This window comes from Schistocerca cancellata, chromosome 7 (assembly GCF_023864275.1).
Source record: "Schistocerca cancellata isolate TAMUIC-IGC-003103 chromosome 7, iqSchCanc2.1, whole genome shotgun sequence".
Lineage (NCBI taxonomy): Eukaryota > Metazoa > Arthropoda > Insecta > Orthoptera > Acrididae > Schistocerca > Schistocerca cancellata.
The window spans coordinates 432,666,923-432,679,674 of NC_064632.1; the positions used below are offsets into that span (position 1 = coordinate 432,666,923).

Below are 12,752 nucleotides of genomic sequence, written 5' to 3' on the forward strand. Positions count from 1 at the left end.
TCTACTCGCACTTACCCAGAATTTTTTTTCAGTTTTTGTGAGTGTGCTGTTAACGCGATTGAATGCTTCTGTTTTTCTTCCAAAGTCCACTCTTCTTGGTACCGTATCATACATGCTAGAAAGCTTAATGAAGTTTTCGTTTCGGTACCCTGCAAAAGTATCATGCTCTATAGCCGTATATAATTGCGAAAGTGTTGCCGAAGCAGGTTTTCTGCACGAACCGACCTCTTGATTATGTCCCATAAATCTTCGATGGGATTCACGTCAGGCGATATGGGCCGTCAAATCTTTGGCTGGCGTTGCCCAGATGTTCTTCAAACCGGTCGCGAACAATTGTGCTCAATAGCATGGCGCATTCTCATTCATAAAAATTACATCGTGGTTTGGGAACATGAACTCCATGAATGGCTGCAAATGATCTACAAGTAGCCGGACGCAACTATTTCCAGTTAATTATCGGTTCAGTTGGACCAGAGGAAACAGTCCAATCTTTGTAAACACAGCCCATACCATTATGCAGCCACCACCAGCATGCACAGCAGCTTCTTGACAATTGGGTCCCCGAGCGGTTCTAGGCGCTTCAGTCTGGAACCGCGCGACCGCTACGGTCGCAGGTTCGAATCCTGCCTCGTGCATGGGTGTGTGTGATGTCCTTAGGTTAGTTAGGTTTAAGTAGTTCTAAGTTCTAGGGGACTGATGACCTCCGATGTTACGTCCCATAGTGCTCAGAGCCATTTGAACCATTTTTGACTTCTGAGGTCATCAGTCCCCTAGAACTTAGAACTACTTAAACCTAACTAACCTAAGGACATCACATACATCCATGCCCGAGTCAGGATTCGAACCAGCGACCGCAGCGGTCTCGCGGTTCCAGACTGTAGTGCCTAGAACCGCTCGGCCACTCCGGCCGGCTTGACAATTGGGTCCATGACTTTATGGAGTCGGCACCACACTCGAACCAGCCCTTACAAACTAAAATCGGGGCTCATCTGACCAAGCTACAATTTTCCAGTCGTCTAGGATCCAACCGATACGGCTACGAGCCCAGGAGAGACACTGCAGGCGATGTCGTACTGTTAGCAAAGGCTCTCGGGTCAATTTTCTCGCCAGATTTCGCCGCACCGTCCTGACGAACAAGTTCGTCGTACATTCTACATTCATTTCTACTATTATTTAACGCAGTGTTGCTTGTCTGTTAGCACTGACAACTCTACGCAAACGCCGCTGCTCTCGGTCGTTAAGTGAAGGCCACTCCGTTGTCCGTGGTGAAGGTAATGCCTGAAGTTTGGTATTCTCGGCACACTCTTGACACTGTGGATCTCGGAATATTGAATTCCGAAACAATTTTCGAAGTTAAATCTTCATACGTCTAGCTCCAACTACCAATCCGCGTTCACAGTTTGTTAGTTCTCGCTGTGCGATTAGGTCGCATCGGAAACATTTTCACATGAATCGCCTCAGTAAATATGACAGCCTCACCAATGCATTGCACTTTTTTACATAGTATGTACACGATACTACCACCGTCGGTATATATGGGCAAATCGCTGTCCCAAGACTTTTGTCACCTCATTTTAAGTACAATAAACAGTTCGGTACAGAATTAAGACCCGTCTGATTTCCGCCTTTTTTCATATTTAAAAGAAACATTAATGTTCATTCTTATCTCTGGTTCTGCTAACATGAGAACGCCGTAAAGAATACTAAATGCTGATCGTATAAATGACATAGAGAGTGCTTTCTAAATTATCGAGGGAATGTGAAACACGTAGTTATCCTCATTCCTTAAACGTTATGTGGAGTACCAAAGGAAAGCTGAAAAGCGTTCATTCATTTCACTGTACTTGACTTCAGTTGTATTTTCTGTAACGACGTAGCTGTACGGAATACGCAACAATAGCATTAGCAAAGCCTTTCCTCTCAGCTAGTTGGGAGCGAGAGCGCAAATCGCATTGTGCACCTGAGCCTTCAACAAAAGGCCTCTCTTTCGCTTCTCATTACCTGCGAAGGAACATCCCTTGTAAGGCATGAGTGTGCTCCCTAATTATATCCCACGTCCGTCGGCACGAGTATCAGAAGAGAACATGCCAATAGGAACAGCCCGCTCCCACTCGAAAGATTCCGACGAAACTGCGCGCTTTTCATTAAATTCGCTTCTCCTTTCTTAACGAGTCCTAAAAACGCTCATTTTCGTCTTACATCCCAGCGTCCTTGGCGGGAGCTCTTTCTACAAGGTAAACTAATGCCAGCAAATTTGCATTGAATATTTCCCGGAAAGAAGCGGAGCACCACGCATCGATTTTCTGGTACACAAAAAAGTGGAAAGGTAGGCTGGGACTGCCAATTTGCCGAGAGGTTTCTGCAGAAGAAGGCGCATTCACAAAATAATCACGGGAGCCATTGGCGTTAACGTCGTACAATTCTGAATCAGTCCTCGGCAGCACTAACGAATTTGTTTACACTCATTCGAAATTAAACTTGTGTAACTCTTATAACACAATAATTGAAAAATCAGTGGTTCGAAAAGTATTATCAGCACTACAATGACATTTTCATAAAAATAAAATTCATTCAAAAGGCCATTTACATCAGGCAACTCCCAATAGTAAATAAAGAAGTCCTCATCGCAGCTGTTAATCACTTTTCTGAAACATCGTACGTTTCAACATCCATCGACTTCAGATTAATCGTTAAGAATAATTACGGGAAGTCCAGCAGCTCACAAGACATTTGAATACCGACTGACAATGCAGCAAGCCCGCCTGTTGTATACACCACTAGTTAAATTTTTATTTATATGTACAGCTTAATTATAAAATCTGTGAAACATTTAAAAAGATCAGTATAGGCAAGTGGCTAAATATAACGTAACAAATGATACAGTACGGGAAACAGAAACCTTCAATTTCTTTATTTGGTGCTAGGAAGTTAGTTTCGAAAACTGCCGACAGGGGCGACACTTACCGTAGCTGTTGCAAATGGCGGCGAAAGTATTTTGTGTTCTAGGACCTGCCTGCTGCCAGTCAGTAATGAATGAGCAGAGAGCTGTCCATAGCAAGTTTCAAAGAACATCACCAGTTTACAAAGTATGGTCAAGTGATGCAAGAAATTCGAGAGGATGGATGTTTGTGCGACCAAAACGGGGCGTATCAGAACAGACAATGTACTGTGTGAGGGACGTTATGTTGCGAAATCCCACGAAGTTTACCTACCAGCCTCGTGCAGAATCGAACATTGTGGGAAATCCTTCGTAAGCGTTTAAGAGTGGAGCCGTACAAATTGCAGCCGTAAACCCCGACGACGCACTCTGCACTTCTGCATTGATATTTATTGTGTGGCTACTTCATTTTAGCGTTTGTGTTTCACCTCTACCGCAGACACTCGAATATCTGCGAGACCGCATTGCGGCAGTTGATGTTATCGTCAGTCATGGTATGCTGGTTTGATATGGGCGGAATTGGCGTACCGATGAGGTGTGTACACCGTGTGACGAAAGGTGGGCACACAGAACATTTAAAAGCATCGTATAAAGGACTTCGAGAGTTCGTCTTTCACATACTGTACCATTTTTTACATTATTCTTCGTCACTTATCTGTACCGATTTTTTCGAACGTTTCGTGGACTTTATAATTATCCTGTGTAGTATAACCATACGCTCACATTCCATATCATTAAGCGTCTGACTCAATTTCTACTCACTTATAACGACCACTGATATCTCATTAGTGAAGCATGTTGGTTTTCTGTCTGTGACACATCGGGACAGTTCTTTACTTACCTCATTGCGTATTCAATACACAAGTATCACTGACGCTTATGAGCTTACTCCAGACTGTTTTGCATGGCGAGAACGGATTTTCCTATAGTTGATACGCCTGTAGATGATAAGATGGAAAACATTTTATCCCCTTCCACTTTGCCAAAGACCTTCCATAAAACAAACGAATGAAATGTATGAAAATATGGTTCCTCGTTTTCCCTAAATCTCCTTTCTATTTTCAGACATAGTGCTATAATAATAATGATGTGTGACTAGGGCCTCCCGTCAGGTGGACCTAAAAATGCTTTTCGAGTGGCCCTACATCTTCTAAACCCAATCTACTTTCAATTTTCCCTTTAATTTTTTGACAAAGTACTCTTGTGAGTATTTTTGACACGTGTGATACAAAATTGTGTTTTAATTCTCACTTTTATAATTAGTTTCTTTTGAAAATATATAGTTTTAGAACTTTTGTAGTTTGCTCCAATATTTGGCATGTTGCCCATAAGAGTTCTAATGGTATTTCGTCTCCCTCAAGAGTTCATAGGAACCTTTTGAGATGCACACGTAAGAACTGAATCTCTCACCTTTTCGCATTGTATCCTCATTTTCATTTAGCATTTCCTCTCAGCAAGTATACAAATCCTCCAAATATTATTTCCACGCTCTCATTTAATGCTTCAGTTATCCAGTTATCGTTTTCGTTTCTAATCTCTTTGCTTCTTGCTCTGCGCTCCCTAAAATGGTTATTTATTATTCATAACTGAAGGTTTAAAAAATATATATACGATCCTCAGCATGTAATCTCAAAGTGTCTCTTTGCTTCTTGCTCTGCGCTCCCTAAAATGGTTATTTATTATTCATAACTGAAGGTTTAAAAAATATATACATGATCCTCAGCATGTAATCTCAGAGTCTGTCAGGGAGGACACTCCCTGAATTATACACCTCTTTAGTCGAAGCAAGTAACTAGGCCTACATAAAGAACATGCATAATATATAAAATAGTGCTTTTAATGTTGGTTCTTATTGTAATCACATTTGCTGTATTTTATGCCGATTGTCAAGCTACTGTAATTATGTGTTTGTCTATAACCTTAGTTATTTCTTCCAGATGTATTATGTACCAGGTGGTTATAATTTGCAGCTCCTCTAGGAGGTTCAGTGTGGGCCGTAATTATCATACGGCCATGAAACTTGATAGGTACGCTAATGCTTTAATGTAGAACCGATTTACACTGAAAAAAAAAATAAATAAATTGGTTCCGGTTTTGGCCACTAGGTGCAAATCTGGCGCTGTACAGCATCTCGTCGACATATCCGGTGCTCACGTTGAACAAATTGTGTAAGAGGTGGTTAATAATAAAATCAACACTATGCCTTTCTCACTTGTTCGATCTTTTCTGCCCACATTCCGTTCCTAATCCATTACACTGGAAACATTTCTTCACGTATTTTTTGTATTCATAGCACCAGATTTGCACCTGATAGCCAAAATTGGAGCAAGTTTTTTTTTTCCAGTGTTAAATCGGTTCTGCATTAACGCTTCAGAGTATCTACCACGTTACGCTGCCATAGGCCTACTATAATTACAACCCATACTGGACCCCTGTGAGCAGTTGCACTTTGATTACAGTCACACGGTATGTAGGTAGCTGATGAATGGTGTCACACGAAAGCAAATATAAAACAATAAAAAAAATTTGGTCGGTCGTTGAGAGGGAGTGTTAGTACCCTGCAATCTAATAATTACCACGTCAAAGCTTATTTTCAACATTCAGCATATTCCGTTTGATGCTCCCTCCATAGTATTACTATTTTCACAAAAACAACGTAGCGCCAGTGGTCTCATGGAGCAAGTTGATTATGATGCAACTGTCTCTCGGGGCGAGTACACTGCAGAGTCCGAGGTCACAGTATGTGTAATTGTGAATACAAGAATTGCAGCGGCGCTGTGGTGCCCTGGAGACAAAAGAACGCCTAACTTTGCGCTGTGCGTGTTACTGTTGTCCGCAGGGCGGCCCCACCTTACGGCACTACTGCACGCGGAGTGCGGGCGGAACTTAGACGGCGTTGGAGTGTAGAACTTAGCAGCGCTCGCCGCCACATGGGCAGCGAGAAGCGCGCGCTCAGGCCAGAACGAATTTGCATATAATTACGGATGGGGTTATACCTGCAGAGAGCGGCCGCTGGCCAGCCTCCCTGAGTGGGTGGTAACGTTACAGCCACAGGGACAACTTTCTTGCCCAGTGGCGGCTGGTGCTTAAAGGCCAAAGGCAGAAACGCCCGAAACGATACACATAGTACGAGGGTGGCTTGAAAAGTTCTCGGAATCACCACGAGAGGTCAGCGCTAGCACAACGAGTTGTTCATGTGATATTCACTGGACTGTTGCCCAGTGGCGGATCCACGATTTTGTTTTGGGAGGGGCTTGACCCAGCTGAGCGTAGGCTTTCTGAAGGTATTAAAATCCTAAAAAGCACACATAATTTTATGTTGCTCATTTAACTCATAGCGAGTCTCCACGGATAACGCTTTGCCAATTCTTCAATTAATACTACCGCGAATTCTTTACAGACGAATGGAAAAACTGATAGAAGCCGACCTCGTGGAAGATCAGTTTGGATTCCGTAGAAGTGTTGGAACATGTGAGGCAATACTGACCCTACGACTTATCTTAGAAGAACGATTAAGGAAAGGCAAACCTACTTTTCTAGCATTTGTAGACTTAGAGAAAGCTTTTGACAATGTTGATTGGAATACTCTCTTTCAAATTCTGAAGGTGGCAGGGGTAAAATATAGGGAGCGAAAGGCTGTTTACAATTTGTACAGAAAACAGATGGCAGTTATAAGAGTCGCGGGGTATGAAAGGGAAGCAATGGTTGGGAAGGGAGTGAGACAAGGTTGTAGCCTATCCCCGATGTTATTCAATCTGTATATTGAGCAAGCAGTGAAGGAAACAAAAGAAAAGTTCGGAGTAGGTATTAAAATCCATGGAGAAGAAATAAAAACCTTGAGGTTCGCCGATGACATTGTAATTCTGTCAGAGACAGCAAAGGACTTGGAAGAGCAGTTGAACGGAATGGACAGTGTCTTGAATGGAGAGTATAAGATGAACATCAACAAAAGCAAAACGAGGATAATGGAATGTAGTCGAATTAAGTCGGGTGTTGCTGAGGGAATTAGATTAGGAAATGAGGCACGTAAAGTAGTAAAGGAATATTGCTATTTGGGGAGCAAAAAAACTGATGATGGTCGAAGTAGAGAGGATATAAAATGTAGACTGGCAATGGCAAGGAAAGCGTTTCTGAAGAAGAAAAATTTGTTAACGTCGAGTATAGATTTAAATGTCAGGAATTCGTTTCTGAAAGTATTTGTATTGAGTGTAGCCATGTATGGAAGTGAAACGGGGACGATAAATAGTTTAGACAAGAAGAGAATAGAAGCTTTCGAATTGTGGTGCTACAGAAGAATGCTGAAGATTAGATGGGTAGATCACTTAACTAATGAGGAGGTATTGAATAGAACTGGGGAGAAGAGGAGCTTGTGGCACAACTTGAAGAAGGGATCGGTTGGTAGGACATGTTCTGAGACATTGAGGGATCACCAATTTAGTATTGGAGGGCAGCGTGGAGGGTAAAAACCGAAGAGGGAGACCAAGATTCAGAAGGATGTAGGTTGCAGTAGGTACTGGGAGATGAAGAAGCTTGCACAGGATAGAGTAGAATGGAGAGCTGCATCAAACCAGTCTCAGGACTGAAGACCACAATAACAACAACAATTCTTCAATGACTTCGATAGGTTGTAGGCAGGCTTGACGTAACTGCTAGATATCCACAAAATACCGCCTTATTATATGTTTTATATCTGCACTACGTTTTGTTCTACGTATTTTAAGTTTTCTGGTAATATTACTGTTTGCGAATTAACTCTTGCACAGATCATTTAAGTGATGACATGACATGGTCGGACAATGTTGGAAACAAATAATGCAAGGGAACCACCAGCCTGATTCACTGCTGAATACTCTTTCACTGTTTTGAAAGGTATTTTTGTTTATTGACAATGGTGCTGCCGCTGCCCTGTGTTTTTTTTACGTCAGTCTGGCTTATTATCGCGCAGAACACGCTAACAAAATATTACGGCAAAATTTACAGTATGTTCTTGTGTCATCGCCTTGAATGCTTTGTAGCCAGCCTGCAAATTAATTTATTTACGCACAATATTTCTGGGTATGCTTCAAATGGCTCTGAGCACTATAGGACTCAACATCTGATGTCATCAGTCCCCTAGAACTTAGAACTACTTAAACCTCACTAACCTAAGGACATCACAAACATCCATGCCCGAGGCAGGATTCGAATCTGCGACCGTAGCGGTCGCGCGGTTCCAGACTGAAGCGCCTAGAACCGCTGGGCCACACCGGCCGGCTTTCTGGGTATACTGTCCCTTTACTTTACATATGTTTAGCATTAAAACAACAGCAACTAATTAAAGAAGCACCACAATACTATCGGCACTACAGAGATGCACTGTGCAAGCAATTGCACATTTATTTATACTAGAGCGCATAACAAAACGGGTGCATAACAATACGGCCACAAAACAACACGGAAACGAATACAAAATAGCTGTTCTGTCGATTGACGTGATATGAACGAAGTGCTTTTGCACCAAGCATCAAGCACTTTCTATGGAAATTACAAGCAGTATTTCTAATAGCAAATATTTTAGACCATTTTTTCTAGGAAGGCCCCTGTAGCAACCCATTCGATTGAAAAACACACAATATCATCAGAAAATGTTGCTTCTGCTGGCAGTATGTTTTACTTCAACTTGAACTTTATTATTATTTACCATCTTTAATGTCGTTTGTATCATAGATGCGATTCTATTTTTTGCAATAATTTCCTCCCATATTTCCGCGAATCAGTAATCGCACTCATATTGCATCCTGACCGAAAACATTCGAACTCTGTTAACGACAATGATGAATAATGCAGACTTCCTGGGTGCCAAACTTGTTTCATACAGCCGGTTGTATGTTTTCTGTCACTCCCTGCCGGCTTCCTTGAGGCAGAAGAGACGCTGTTGGTGTCAAACCCTCTTAAAAGTGCCCAGAGAGGACGCCTGGGCGAGAAATCCATTAACGCCACTCCCGGGATAGCCCTTGTGCCGCCGTCTGCTTTACAGGGCCGGTGAATTTTTAAAAAGCCCTTCCTTGAGAACGAGCCCAATATAGTCGGCTCTGGCTATACAGAAATGTGGTTCCCTGCAAATTACTAATAGCTTGCCACCTGTGGGGGAACACGACACTCCACGAGACAATTTAGCGCTACGACACCAAAGGACATCAGAGCAACGGCCCATAAATAACTAATGTGCCAAGCATTAGCCTTAATGCGGAAGCGCTATGAAATGCCCCCTTCCCGCCAGCGCGGCAGACTCACGTCAGGCTACGGATATCGGTTCATCTGCTCTTCGCCAAGCGCTGGTGAACACCGGCGCATATCGAATGAGCTATGGTTGTGATGAGCTAGTGCACACGTGCCTCAGGCCGAGCCTTGCGTGTGCTTTCTGGCTTAACGCTGGGTGGTTTCTTTTACCTAGCAAGTGACATATTGGTCTGTGGACCTTAATAGCTTCTGAATTAATTACTGAAGGAATTCTGTTTCGTACTAAAGATTTTCATGACGATGTGAGCAACGAGAAGGTACCATTTTCAGTAGGAATCAATGTCCGGAAGCGTATCTTTTCAACGCTACATGAACAAACTTAGAAAATTATGCATTCCATTCTTTTGCATCTGCTGTTTCTAAGTAACCAGGTAAAGTAATAACAACGCTCAATACCAAAGAAGGAATGGGACGTACACTACTCATATACGTTATTTTTCTTCATCTGACGCTCAGCATTCCGTTCCACAAACACAGATGCTAGCTTTGTGCATAGTTGCTGTATTAATTTTCAGTTACAAAGGTAATAATTACCAGTCGCAGGGAATTGCCTTCACTCTTTTTCCCGTTCAAAGCAGGAAAGTGAAAGATTTCTACAGTATAGGCAGTTTCTAAAAATAACAACTAAAGCTAATTGCCAGCCTTGCGCGCCATCTGTTTGCGAAAGCGCGTACTACGTGCTCACGGTGTCCAACTATACAGTATTCGTGCTTCCATGAAAATAACGTGCTCCTGTGAAAATAACTGCAGTACTGTTTTTCGGTATAGTGCCTCAGTGGGAATATCGTCTCTTGACATGGAGGTAACAATAAGAAATAAGAATTTGCCTCTAAACCCCAAATGGCAAAACATCATTTGGCAGTTAGTATGTAGCTGTATGGAAATAACCGATGTTTGAACAGTCAGTCCTCTTATCAGTTTTCCAAGAAGTGATTGACGCCATGAAAAACCGTTGGGAGAGCCGGTCGTATTTCACGGTCTTCGATAATGATTTCTTCAAATGTTATTTGTGCGAGAAAAAGTTGTTATTTAATTTTATAATCGTCGATGGTCTGGTACCCTTACGATTTTTGTGCAAAATGTTACAACATGACGCCAATCTCCTAGACCGCTTAATTACTCCCATAGTTGTGTTGCTATTTAGGATTGGTAAACTTCATATTATTTTCGCCGCAAATGTTATTAAACAGCACAGTTCTGAGATCATGCCGAATTTTCTGTACAATATTCGATGCTAACAGCTAAATGATTTAGCTCCTCAATAAATTTGTTCCTTAACTTAAATAAATTCTGTTTCTCCCTATTTGGTAACAGTTTTGGTATCTCGAATGTTACGAAGAGGTGGCCATTTGATTTATCTTTTTTTTCTGTCGTACCTATCTCCTTCCTTGCGAACGAATAATAACAGCATTTCCCAGAGCTGGGACAATGCTACTACGGAGTTCGGTATGTTATTTCGGTTTTACCAATGTTGGTAGCGGGCTGTCCTTCACGTATGAGAAAAACAAAGGGAGAAGAAGAGGCAAAAAGACCGAGATGTCGTCAGTTCTCTTCGAAAAACGGCCGTTAATATTTCATTTTGTAGATTAATTTAATGATCTTTTTTAAATTTCATTTCGGGGCAACTAAGTGCCACTCCAACATAATTATTAATTTATCTTTCCCTTCGTCTTTCTCCAAAATAATTTCATTTTTTCAGAATGAGCTCTTTTCCTCTCATCTGACCGTTGGACACCAGTTGCTTTTCTGTTTTATCTCTTTCAAAACGTTTGAATTTCTTGGCCTCTAGTCTGAATTTGATTGAGTAAGGTATTTTTTCTATGCCCTTTCTTTTGTCTTGGCTCCCCACTCATTTTCTTTGCCTGTTTTTCTAAGAATATACGGATCTTTTTTGCTAGTCGTCTTCCTTCATTCTCTCTTCGTGTCCATAGAGCGCACAATTCCATATCTAGTCCAGAAAAATGGTTCTTAATTGGACCTACTATTTCTAAGATTTTTCTTTCCATCTTTCCCAAATCTTCTGACCCTTTTTGTGCATTCAGATAAAAGTAGTGTTGCCGAGCATAGAGGGTTTCTAGTTTTTCATCTGTATTATAATTCCTTAATTTAACATCTTTAGACAATTTTGTTATTTTTTTAGATATTTCACGTCCACGTTTGCTCTTCCCATTTCCTCAATTCTGTTTTCAATTTCTTCCGTTTGGCTTTTTAAGTTTATATTTTCGCCCAGATATTTCAGGATGTCTGTTTCTGACGTTGCCATACTTGCTTTTTGAAATACTTAGTGAGTTACTTTAACTGGTCATTTGTTCTGTTCTTTCAGATGCTGTTTGTAGACCTACCTTTTCGTCTGTCTCCTTTCGAATTTATAGTCTTTTCTTTGCGTTCTCTAAGATTTCATCTATTACTAAAAGCTGGTCTGCAAAGTCTAAACGATTTATTGGTTCTTTCCATCTACCCAGGTTTATCTAGATACTAGCTCCGTCCCACAATGTTACCCGCTGTTATGCAGTTATTTATATAGGCTATATAAAAAAGACTGAGTATTTATGTATTCGAATCTTCTAGCAGTCCATCTCCTCCATCCGCCTCCCTCTGACCATCTCCTCTTTCCCCCCTCTCTGTCCATCTACCCCCCCCCCTCTCTGTCCACCTCCTCCACCCCCACTCTCCGTCGATCTCCTCTTTCAAATGGTTCAAATGGCTCTGAGCACTATGGGACTCAACTGCTGTGGTCATAAGTCCCCTAGAACTTAGAACTACTTAAACCTAACTAACCTAAGGACATCACACACATCCATGCCCGAGGCAGGATTCGAACCTGCGACCGTAGCGGTCGTGCGGTTCCAGACTGTAGCGCCTTTAACCGCTCGGCCACTGCGGCCGGCGATCTCCTCTTTGCCCCTCTCTATGTGTCCATCTGCTCCTCTTTCCTTTCTCCCTCCATTTCTGCCATTCCCCTGTTCCTGTCCATCTCCCCCTCTTTTCTTTCTCTGTCCATTTCCTCCTTGCCTCTCTACCTCCTCCCCCTTCCTATTTGTGTCCATCTCCTCTTCCCCATATCACTGTTCATGTTCTTCTACCTGCTCTCTCTGACGATCTCCTCCTCTTTCCTTTCTCTATCCATTTCCTCCTCTCCCCTCTCCCTATCCATCTCCCTCTATTTTCTTTCTCTGTCGATTTCCTCTTTACTCTCACTGTCTCCTCCTCCCTCCCATTTATGTCCGCGAAAGGCAAAGGTCCCGAGTTCGAGTCTCGGTCCGGCACACAGTTTTATTCCGCGAGGAAGTTTCATATCAGTGCACACTCCGCTGCAGAGTGAAAATCTCATTCCGGAAGCAACTATGTAAATCTAAAGAGGTTCAAAAATCAGGTAACCAGTTGCAAACTAAGGTTTCTTAGCTCTTGACTTAGGTTTCGATATTCGTAAAAATATCTTCTTCAGATCTTCAGAGCCACTACCCCTGAAGAAGATTTTTTACAAACATCGAAACCTAGGTCAAGGGCTAATAAATTTTTGTTTGGCTGTGTGAAC

The 12,752-nt window shown here is 42.1% G+C and overlaps 1 protein-coding gene across 1 annotated transcript in view; it reads left to right on the forward strand.

Moving 5' to 3' along the window:
* Positions 1-12,752, forward strand: part of LOC126092810 (hemicentin-2) — a 209,040-nt gene that overhangs the window by 172,354 nt on the left and 23,934 nt on the right. The gene's annotated exons all lie outside the window — the stretch shown is intronic.